We start from the raw sequence: 12199 nt of genomic DNA, 5'->3' as shown, positions 1-12199 counted from the left end.
AATTTGGTTGTCTAAACTTAAAGTTAAACCCACAATTTGGAGCGCATTCTTCTCACATAGGGACAATAACAGAGCACCACTTCAGGAATTGCTGCTTGCTGCTCAGTTTAAGAGCACCTCAAGGAAAGCCACCTGGGTACATCATTAATCAGCTCTCAAATTAAGTTACAGCAGATGTTTTTAGCCATGAAGGCAACCTTGTCATGGCTCCCCTCAACCAATTAAGATAAGTATTTATTCATACTCTTAAATCCAGTTTATCCCCAGTTCCTCCTGCTCTTATTCTTGTATCATCGACTGGATTTTCTTTTGATGTTGGTCAGGGAATTAAATATTATAAGATACACACAAATTCCCCTGGGGACTGCATTATAACAGTTGTCATGGGTGCAATTTTGAATTCGTCAGTAATACAATTGTCATTTTATCTCTGTTCTTTCATGCCCTGGTCACCTGCATTATCTAAACACCGGGGTCTTTCCTCAGGTTGCTGTCTGTAGATACGGCCATTAGTCCTGCTCCTGTGCTTAAGAGAGAAATCCCAGGTCAGCGGAAGGCGGTGAGACAGAGGAGTGAATGACATCCTATCCAATTACTTGTCACCTCTACACAGGCTGGCACAGGGACTTGAGAAGACCACATGAGACAAGCAATTATACGGAAAAAGATTCTGATCACTGCAGAGGTATAGCACACCTCAAGGCTCCCACTGTAGTTTTCAGGTTTTAAAGTGATACTGACTAAAGTACTGTGGCATTTATAAGTGTAAACACATTGATTGTCCGTGAGATCCCCAGAGGGGTGTTCCTGGCTAAATCAAAGTGGGATCTATGTATATAAATGAGATCTTAGAGGAAATACAATATCCGCTTGGTAGATGAACTACCATGTCTCTCAAGGCTAGTTAATAGAATGACCAAACATTGATTTTGGGAGGGGAGAAGAAGCCCTTTCTGAATTTGACCATCAGCATATTTTTAGCAAGACAGCATGACATGCCATGCTTGCTAAAAGGAAATGTCACTGGATTCACTGCTGAACCTGAGCATAGAAAAAATGCATTTCCTGCTGTGCTGTTCTGACATCATATGACACATAACTGAATACCCTTTGGCCACCTGAACAGTTTTCTTTTTTTTCAGTTTTGGACATTGCACTTTTTGGTTTTAGCAATATTTTACTTATTTATAGCAGCCTCTCTGGAACAGCAACGACAGTGTTTTTTTCTGCTTAATACCTGCTTTAAAATTCCTAGTTTAACAGTCTTTTAAGCTTTATTTAAGTATAAACCCCTTGTCTAACAGTGTCATCATATATGCACAGATACCAGAAATTACATTTGAAAGTTAACTGTTATCATCATCTTAAGGAGGAACTGGCCTATCTACAAAATGGTCATATCTACAAAAATAACACCACTAAAACTCTGATAGAAAGAAACCTTATTCATAAAACTCAGTCAGTAGACAACCTGTAATAATTCAAGATCTCTATCCGGAAGACATGGAAAGCCAGGAAAATAATCTCTGTGCCTGCTATTTTGAATATATATATATATATAAAACCTATAACTTGTTTGCTTTCTTGACTTAACGAAAAAGAAAGCAGCACCCATTTAGAAAAATGACTAAAGCAGTGGCATGGAAAAAAAAATCACTGGTAGAGAAGAAAATAAGAATTGCAAAGTTATTGTTCATTTTTATATATTAGGGCCATCACAAGTGAAAAATTACGTTTGAGTTTCATCACAGGTACAGCTATATAAGGGCAAAACAACATAAAGACAAATGACTTAACTGCTTACACTCACTGGCCACTTTGTTAGGTTTACCTGTTCAACTTTTCATTACTGCAAAAGATTAATCATCCAATCACAACTCAACTCAATGCATTTAGAGATGCAGACATCATCAAGATGACCCATTGACGTTCAAACTGAGCATCTCTGGGTAGTTCTCAGGGTGAAAATGCCTTGTTGATGTCAGAGGTCAGAGGAGAATGGCCAGACCGCTTCGAGTTGATAGGAAGGCAACTATAACACGAATAACTACTCATTATAACCAAGGCATGTGTAAGAGCATCTTTGAACGCACAACATGTTGAACCTTGGAGCAGATGAGCAGCAGAAGACCACACCGGGTGTCACTCTTGTCAGCTATGACATGAAAACTGAGGTTATAGTTAGCTCATCAAAACTAGAAAAAAAAACAAAAAACACTTTGCCTGGTCTGATGAGTCTCGATTTCTTCTGCCACATTCAAATGGTAGGGTCAGAATTTGATGTAAGCAACATGAAAGTATGGCTCCATCCCACATATATCAACAGTTTGAGCTGCTGCTAGTGTAATAGTTGAGGGGTACTATCTTGGCACAGTTTGGGCCCCTTAGTACTAAATGACTACTGTTTAAGTACCACAGCCTACCTGGGTATTGTTGCTGACCATATCCATCCCTTTATGCATTTTCCAATGGCTGCAGGATAATGCTCCATGTCACAAAGCTCAGATCATCTCAGACTTTTTTTCTTAAACATAACAGTGAGCTCAGTGTACTCACACATCTGGTGACTGTGGAGGCCACAGTCACCAGATCTCAATCCAATAGAGCACCTTTGGGATGTGGTGGATCAGGATACTGACATCATGGATGTGCAGCAGACAAATCTGCAGTAACTGTGCGATGGCTGAAGCACCACATAGCACCAGAGGTGGGAAGTAACGAAGTACAAATACTTCGTTACTGTACTTAATAGATTTTTCAGGTATCTGTACTTTACTTAAGTATTTATTTTTCTGACTACTTTTTACTTTTACTCCCTACATTTTTACGCAAGTATCTGTACTTTCTACTTCTTACATTTTCAAACAGACTCGTTACTTTTTAACGTCAGAGAGAAGTTTGCATTTCCTGTCAGTGCGCCGTCAAACATAAAACGATCTGAGCCTAAATGGAGGAATAATAACATAAGAGACAATCGTACTGCGTATCCTCCATCACCGGGGCTTATCTCGTACAAAGGGATTAAATACGCAAACCCATATAAGTAATGTATCATTTATAGCGCTATAATCGGGCCGGACCGAGTCCGTAAGTTGCGCTGCGGCACATAAACAGCTTAGCTAGCGCTACTGAAGAGGAGCGAGCATAAAGGGAGTAACGTGTGGCAGGTAAATGCAACGTTTCTAAATGCTCAACAAATATCAGCAAACACACAAAGTGTGTGCAGTTTGTCACACAGTGTGTCTGCTAGCTAAAAGAAGAGCTGCTGTATTTCAGGGAGAGCAAAGAGAGAGAAGTTCACTCAGATATGGAGAAAGAGGACAGGAGAGGAAGAAGAGAGGTTAGAATTAAAGGTAAGGACTGCAAAACAAACTGAAGTATGCTGACTGTGTTATTCAAAGATTGTATGAAAATACTGCAGTTTAGTGTGTAATAAATAGGTTAGCTTGTTGTACTGTATTTATAGTAAAGCTCTGTGTTGGACTGGAGCACAGTGTTTGTGTTCATGGTCAGAGTTACAGGTTACATCAGTGCAGCAGAGATGAGTTTGAATCAAAGCTGCTGATGCTGAGATTCATTCACTGAATCCAACATTTCTACAGCCTGTATGCTGTCAGTGTAGGGGATGGAGATCAGCTCAGATAGCTGTGAAATACTGGGTTACATCTTTGTGAGTTCAGTTCATCCACACAGAGCAGTAAACCTCAGAGCAGCAGCAGGTCAGCTGATCACAGCCTGCACACCAACATCATTTACTGCAGCTCACAATAGAAAGCTGTGATTCTTCTCCCCATACAGAGACACTACAGCTGATCTTAGGGTTCCTCCACCTTCTGAATCCCACTGTAACCCCTGAGTATCCTCATGTTTGTGTTTAGGTGGAGGCACAGTCACCCTCTACTATGGAGGACACAGAGAACAGAGCTGTGTTTAAATTCCCTTTCACAGTTTGTGTCCTACAGAACAGATTCAAGCTGAGTGCATTCATTAGGATTAAAATTTAGATTGGAATAACATTTGTATTCTCATGTTTTATTTTATATTATTACAATAATATATAATAAGGTTCAGTTTGTTTTACACAAAAATAGCAGGTAGAAACATCCTCCAAAGAACTACTTTTACTTTCTTACTTTGAGTACATTTCAGAGCCTGTACTTTTTTACTTTTACTTAAGTAGAGAAGTTGAACCAGTACTTTGACTTTTACTAAAGTATTTTTTAACATAAGTACTTGTACTTCTACTTAAGTACAGAATGTCAGTACTTTTGCCACCTCTGCATAGCACACAGTAATGCGGATGGAAAGTGCTTTTTTGTTTGTTTGCTTTTTTAAAAATTTGATTACATAATCAAGTTTGGAATATTTATTGGCAGACCTACCGCATATGTAGTCAATTTTTCTGCTACCAGTTAGCAAAAGTTGCACAATTTTTCCAGTCATTTTATAATTATATGTAATTAGGCTGGTGACCTGTACAGGGTGTACCCTGCCTCTCGCCCCATGACAGCTGAGATAGGCTCCAGCTCCCCCCACGACCCTGATCAGGATAAGCAGAAAAGAATGAATGGAATGAATGAATAGTTTGAACTAAAAACAAAGATAATACAAAATTCATCTTTGGACATAAGTGCGTTATGTGAAATATTGTAGAACTCTCTTATTTATTTTTGTAGCTGTATACCTGTAACTGATGTTCTGCAAAGTTATTTTCCTTAGAACATAAGGTACTATTTTTTCTAGAGCCTGACACAATACTAAGCTGTTTGTTTTCCTTTAGCAAAAAATAAATAAATAAATGAAATAGCCTGGGAAATAGAAATAGAATATATCAGAAAGCGCATAGCTTATTACTTCTCATAGGTGGACCTTACACTGCTGTTTGTCTGCTGTGTGATTTGGAAAGTCTCCTTTGTCCACAGTGTGATAACTCTTGGAAGTCATGCTAATACCACTTATTGATCATTCACTTAGAAATCTTCATCGTTAAGATTTGCAGCAGTATTGATTTAAAAAATAAATCAGAGCAGAGGCCATTGGGGTCCCCACTTTAGGGTTTTTACTGAATGTAAGTTGGTTTCTTTTTACAGTAATATGCTGGATTGTTTTGTTTTTATTTTTTATCTGTAATTTTTTTTTTTAATTTATTTTAAAAGTATACTCTTTGCTCAAAGATGGGATTGTATTACAGTGTTTATTTATTTGTTTATTTTATGGATTGGCCCAAGTGGGGATTACATCACTCAGTGGGCACGACATGTGTTAGTGTGTTAGTGTTTATACTGTTGGCCGTTTAAATAGTGATTAGCCATTCAAGTAGGTCTGGCATGGATGCTGTGGGCCTGAATACTAAATTATAACAAAAGCTGAGTGGGGCAGTGTGTATAGTACTGCAGCCCCAAGGAAGATAATTCATTAGTTTGGAATGTTAAAGCTGCATATGATGCTTTTTGCCTGCAGACAGTGCAAGCACATTAAGTATCTCATTGTCAATCCAAAACAAAAGTGGTATAATGCATTCACTTATTGAGCATTTATGGAAAAATATGATTTATATTCAAGCAAGAAGATCAAACTTCTCTCATAAGTAGCTCATTTTGTTTTTATCATCCCACAAAGTTTATTTTTAGCTTGTGGTATTATTGTCAATTAATTTGCCTCATGATGATTTTTTTATTTTGCTCACATTTTTCTAAATGTCCTTCCTAACATACTGCATAAACACTGTGTGCCATGTGTTTGTGTAACATATTAGGAAAAATGAGCTGATTCAGGGCTTCTAGAAATTGATTGACTGCCTGATGATAATTTGATGAATTTCTGCATACATTAATGTCGTAACTGAATAGGAACCTCAGTGCTCATAAATTACAACTGATGGAAGTGTGTCACTGGGGAAAGCTTTGCGCATAATTAGGCTCAGTGGCATAGGTATTTAATTAAAAGTGTTGTGACAAAGAATGCATGTGTACAAACAGTGAAGCTTAACTCAGGGAGATAAGTTGAAAATGGATGCCAAGTAAATTCACTACATGCTTGTGAGGAAATGCACGTAAAGCTGCAGTGTGGAAAGAAAACTATGCTGATGAACCATAATCAAATTACTGACAATAATAATAATAATAATAATTCTGAAGGAGGTTAATCGGGAAGCCTGTCCAGAGCTGCCATTATTGATATGTTTCCTATACTACTACTGCCTAAAAGTCCAGAAGACAAAAAAAAGCAGTATGGGAAGACAAAAAAGCCACCATGTAATTGCAGAGTAGTGTTTGGTTATCTAAAATAATACATAATTAGTGTATTAAACTAATAAAATTGAAACAATTGCTGTGGTGTCAATTTAACAACAAAATATGTTGGTATAAATCATTAACATTAACAGACCCATAATAGCAGAATAAAGCTGGTACAGCGAGTGTAGCACCCTGTCATTCTACATTTTGTTTTTTGTTTTGTATTGTTATTTTTCACTGATCTGAATCACTGATACCAAATGTAATTAAATGGATCAGAGAGGCAAACGATTCAACAGTGGTGAGTGCAGCTACTGTTTAGAAGACAGTCTCTTGCTCTTTTCTTTCCTGCTTCTGTCCCTCATCCGTCTGGTTTCAGGGCATAGTAGAGATTGCTTTTGTTGTGTTACTTGCTATTATCGTACAGCTTTACCATCATTTGTCTAACTTAAGGATTTAACTGAACACTGCTGAGAAAGATAATACGTGTTCAGTCACACTACACTGGCTAAGTTTCATTTCTGTATTTCCCCATAATGTAGTGAAGTCTGCCCATCCTCTTTTTCTTCATTCAAATTCAGTTTTCAAAATGAATGGTAAATATAGCAGGAGCTCCATGGGTGCCAGAGGCCCCAGAGGTCCAAGTAGGGCAACTAAGTGCGACAGGAATGAAGGAGCTGTGGGCAACTCGTTCCTCCTGAGGGGCTGACAGATGCTGATGCTGACAGATCGAGAGAGTGATTATTCAGAGCTTAGAAGATGAACTAGTGCTTGTGTTAGCTGGCTCCCCTTGCAGCAGAATCACTCCCAATCACACCTCCATAAATCAGGTACTCATACCCAGGCACAGTTTGAAAACAGCACTACTGAGCAAAGGTGGGCACGCTGATGAAAGTGTTTATTATAAAAGAGTGCCTTTAGTGACCACAAAGACTGTATGCTCAGCTGAGGGAATGGAACGAATCTGAGGATTTGTGACCGTGAACATCTTTAAACTCAGTTTTGAATTACTATTCAAATCTTATTTTTGTCTTGAGTCTTTGACGTTTTACCCTTATATAATTTTTTGGAGTATTTTTTAGCTTTGACTGAAGTGGAAAAGTCCCTTTTAGCACTGGAGTAATTTGTATAGGGTTACCCAAAATGAAAAAAATAAAAATGTAAAACCCCGTAGCAACATTCTAATATCTTCTTGTTTCTGTAACTTAAAAACAACATATATCACCCATTCAAAGTGTCTCGACAGTATTGTGCTGACAATTACAGGCAATTTCACATCAATAAAACAGAACTATCAATTAAAGCTTGAGCAAGGTTTTAATTTACATTATATTAAATACAAAATGCTTCAACCTGTGCCTCATGGCACTTTTTATTGTAAGGTAAAGACCCTACAATAATTACAGAGAAAACCCCAAAATTAAAACAATCCCCTATGTGCAAGCACTTGGCAACAGTGGGAAGGAAAAACTCCATTTTAACAGGAAGAAACCTCCAGCAGAACCAGGTTCAGGGAGGGGCAGTCATCTGCCACGACCAACTGGACAGAGGACAGAAGACATGCTGTGGAAGAGAGCATAACTAATGATTAAATGCAGAGTGGTGTATAAACAAAGTGAAAGAGGTGAATGAAAAAGAAATATTCCCCAGCAGCCTAGGTCTATTGCAGTGTGACTAAGGGATGGTTCAGGATCACTTGATCCAGTCTTAACTACAAGCTTGATGAAAAAGGTGAGTTTTAAACTTAATCTTAAAATTGTGAGGGTGTTTAAAATGTATTTAAAGTTTTTTGTTTGTTTAAGACTGTTGTCAGTGGGCTATGTCATAAACACATATCAAATCTCTTCACACTAAATCACTGATGACCCAATCTGAACTTTATCTTTCTATTTGTGTTTGGCCCTGTGTTTACTGCTGAGAATTTAAAGGTCATTTTCAAGCTATCCTAATAGCCAAGCTCATTTTCCAATGATCCTTTGTTTGCAAAGACAACTATAGGCTACTATGACTTTTATTTTCCTCCAAAAACATATCAATCAAGCTATGGATAGTAGTCAGGACTGCTGTTTAGTGCTATCCACACCAGCACCACTTACTTTAGTAAGAAAAGTAGTAAGTAGCTCTTTAACCGTTAGAAGCAACCACAGCTTGTCCACCCCATCTCAAATCATTCTGGTGTGTCTCAAATGAAACTGATTTAAAAAGGTCTATGATATACAAACGCGGTCCAACCCCATCTCTGATGACAGACGATACAAACTTTTTTAAATTAAAAATATGCAGAGAACATTTTATTATCTTTAATAAGCTCTGTGTGTTTACTAAACCAGGCAAAGATGGTAAGGTAATTGCACCTCTTTACATGAAAATATATATAACTCTATATGTTTATTTCCACCTAGAGTTGCAATTTGCATTTTCATTTGGGTTTTAGTCAAATCAGCAATTCATTTATTCATATTTGCACTGTCAAAATTTCACTGTAAATTAAGGTTACATAATATGTTGAGTTTAAGTGCGCCATGTGAGTCTTTGGAGCTCTTTGTTAAATTTACAATGGCCAATACGTGATGTGGTTGTGGGAGTGGGTCTGTGGAAGATTAAAACACTCTGTCATTCTTTTTTAATCAAATTCTGAAGCAATTACTTGGTCTGTCTTTGTTTCAGAATTTGCCTGCCTGTGTTTTTGCACTGTTTCAAGGCAAAGACAACAAAGAATTCAGAGAAAACACAAATAAGCACATAGTTGATCAAAGGCTATGAGGCATTCAAGGCCAAGAAAACATCTAATTTGTTTTTTTTGTTTTTTTGTTTTTTTTTAATTTTATTTGTATTTTTTGCCAACAAATGTAAAAAGGAAATAATGTCCTTGTTTTGGCTTTTATCTCATCAACTGTACAAAAATAAAACACAAGAATAACAAAATGAAACAAACCAAATAAATAAATAAATAAACCACTGTAAAATTCTGCATTTGGAGCTTTGTCATCATCAGCATCATTTTCATTTTAATACATTGTGCCTGTAATGATAATATTAATATATTAGACAAAAAGATCATAACATATTAGTTACATTGTCTCATTAACATAACAAAGCCAGGACAAAGAAATCAACAATGTGTTTCCATGAACTGTGAAAAATAATCTTTAGTTTAGACTATTTCTGATTTACACAAACAAAGAAAGGAGCCTTGAAATGCTAAACATGGGCCAGGGAACAAAGTGTTAACAACAGATTTCTCCAGGATATAAAGGCATAAAACAGTTCGAGCAGGTTGTCATTTGAAAGCAATTTAGGAAGCAGTAGGATCTCATTATTACATCAATTTAATTCCAATTAGAAGAAATGAATCAAATTATCTTTTTCATATCATGTGGCAAAATAACTAAGAACGTGACTGACGAAGATAATCACATCATATCAGTAAACTGATTTATATCTATTTCTTTTAAAGATGAGGACAAAAGGTCAAAAACTATATCTAAGAGTTTTTTGGACTTTTGTACTCAAAACTTAGCATATTATGAAACTGACAGTCACCTACCCTTTTTGGTAACATTCATCTGTATATTTGCCACATATTTAACTGCAAATATGAGAGCGATATAGAAGAATAAAATGATCCCAAAGTCTGATGCAATTCTAGCAAAACTATTAGCCTGAGTATCCAAAACGAAATCTCCTTGTGTGATTGTGTGAAATATGTTTATCAATTAAAAGAAACTGCAGTTGCCTGCAAATGATAAATAGCTGTCTTTGAAGCTTGCCACATTTAAGCTCATTTAAAATGCCAAGTTTTCTAATATAAATAAATACATCCGTCCATACATACATACTTACAAACATACATACAGCTCTCAATCACTCAATCAATAAAATGTGAAATATAGTTCTTGCCACTGTCAGAACTGACATCTCTACCATTTTTTTTTTAGTTCCAATTCATAAACTTGGGCTTAGAGGAAGGTTTGTACTTCCCATACTAACAGAAATAGAAGCTGAGGTCAGCTTCCATTCAACTGAGTGGAGATTTTAAGCTGCAATTTGAAGCTGAGTGAATATTTCACAATGGAAAAAAGAAATCTACAATGTTTTTCCTGCTCTGACCTCAAAGTACTTTCCACCATTTGCTGGAAAAGGACTTGAAGCAACTTTTTGTCAAACAAACAATGTTACAAAGTAGTGACTGTCAGTTTCAGCTCTGCTTTAAAGCCCAAAGGCAAGAAATATCACTACAAATATGATGAATGCCTATTTTTTAAAGTTGCTATTGTCAGTCATGATTTAATTTGCAGAAAAAAACATTTTCATAAGAGTGTAGATTAACGTGGCTTCTCAGTTAGCTTCTCAGTTAGTTGCCACTGGTTGCAGAATCTCATCTTGATATCTCTCTGCATTGAGATTTCCTCCAATGATGACAAGCCTGACTGTCAGCACCTGGGGCGCCAGAAGCTAAAAACAAGAGTCAACAACAGAATAAGTTGTTTGGCATTGGCAAAGATGATTTGGCAAGTTTTTCATGGGTGCAGCCCACATACTCTGCTGCTGCTTTGGCATCATTTAAGGGGAAATAAACAGCCTTTCCAATGGTATAGAATTTATTGCCAAGAACAAAGAAGAAGAAGAACAAAGATATAATTGATTAAAGAAACATTTGCTTACATTTTGTGCTAAATTTATATGTGATTGTGCTAATAGTAATGTTGTTTGAAATGCAGCATTATAAATGTAACAAAATAAGTGAGAGTAATCATCATATAATGATTCTGAACAAATGATGTCATAAATAAGAGGTCTTTCCGTACATAGGTCAGGATGTACAGAAAAATAATAGAAAATAAGAAGGGCCATGGTCCCACTGGAGTCAAGCGTGATCTCAGTAAGAGTGTTAAAATAAAGGACTTAACATCCAGCCTTCTTATTGTTAGAGTAACATTATTTATTTGGTTAAATAAAATATCCTGTCTGCATTTAAATGAGCATTACATCTTTTAATTGTTCTTACAGGTTGTTCTAGCCCTCAAAAAAGCACTAAAGTAATAATGTACAGTAGCCAGTTTGCCAAGAGTGAGGATCAGATGGCAGGCAGTTAAAGCTAGGTGAGACTCCCCTTGGAATCAGACACTTGGACTCTTTAAAGCCAGTCCAGCCAATGACACCAATGCAAACAGAAGGGCAGTCATAGCATCCCTATGACACCAGATTTTCTGGATAGAGAGCTGTCAGCCATATAGTCCTGCAAATCTTGACTGCAAATCTGTAGACGACTGTCTATAGAATCTAAATGCTGACAGGAAGTGGAAACGTTCTTCTTGTAGTGTCGTCTCTTCGGACGCCCACTTTGCGGCCTGTCTCTGACGCCCCCCATTATATGGAACTTGGCCTTCAATTTGAAGATGGTACTAGGGCTCACTTCAAATAATGGTGTAACTTGGTTTTGTGGAACACCAGCTTGAAGTTGCCCTATGGCATAGGCCCTATACAGATCAGTCAAATGTGACATGCTTGGAACAGTCTGACCGCTGTATCAGGGTCAATGCTCATATATGAGAGAGTGAGAGGCAGACCTGGTTAGGCTAAATAGTATGCTAAGGCCTCCATTTCTGTTCCCATAATGAGTTCAGCTCATTATATCACCCCACAGTCCCTCCGTGTAGCATAAGGATGATCTGATTGCCACCAGATTTCTTTTCCTGGTGGTCATGCTTTAATCATGAATACTAAGCAGTGCTGTGCTTTAAAATGGAAAGATTTGTTGTCAAGAAGCATTGCTGCAACAAAGAAATAATCAACCAAAGGGAAATTTCCTTACTATTTGTGCTAAGTTTATATGCTGTAACAAAAAGGGAATACCCTATCAACCTGACTGTTAACTCACCACTTTCTCTGTTTTTGGAAACAGATTTTTTTTAGGTCTCAACTGAATCAGTAGTCAGAAGTTGGTTGATCTCAGAGAAAAG

Source organism: Archocentrus centrarchus, chromosome 21 (assembly GCF_007364275.1).
Source record: "Archocentrus centrarchus isolate MPI-CPG fArcCen1 chromosome 21, fArcCen1, whole genome shotgun sequence".
Classification (NCBI taxonomy): domain Eukaryota; kingdom Metazoa; phylum Chordata; class Actinopteri; order Cichliformes; family Cichlidae; genus Archocentrus; species Archocentrus centrarchus.
Note: the sequence above shows the minus strand (reverse complement) of the source record.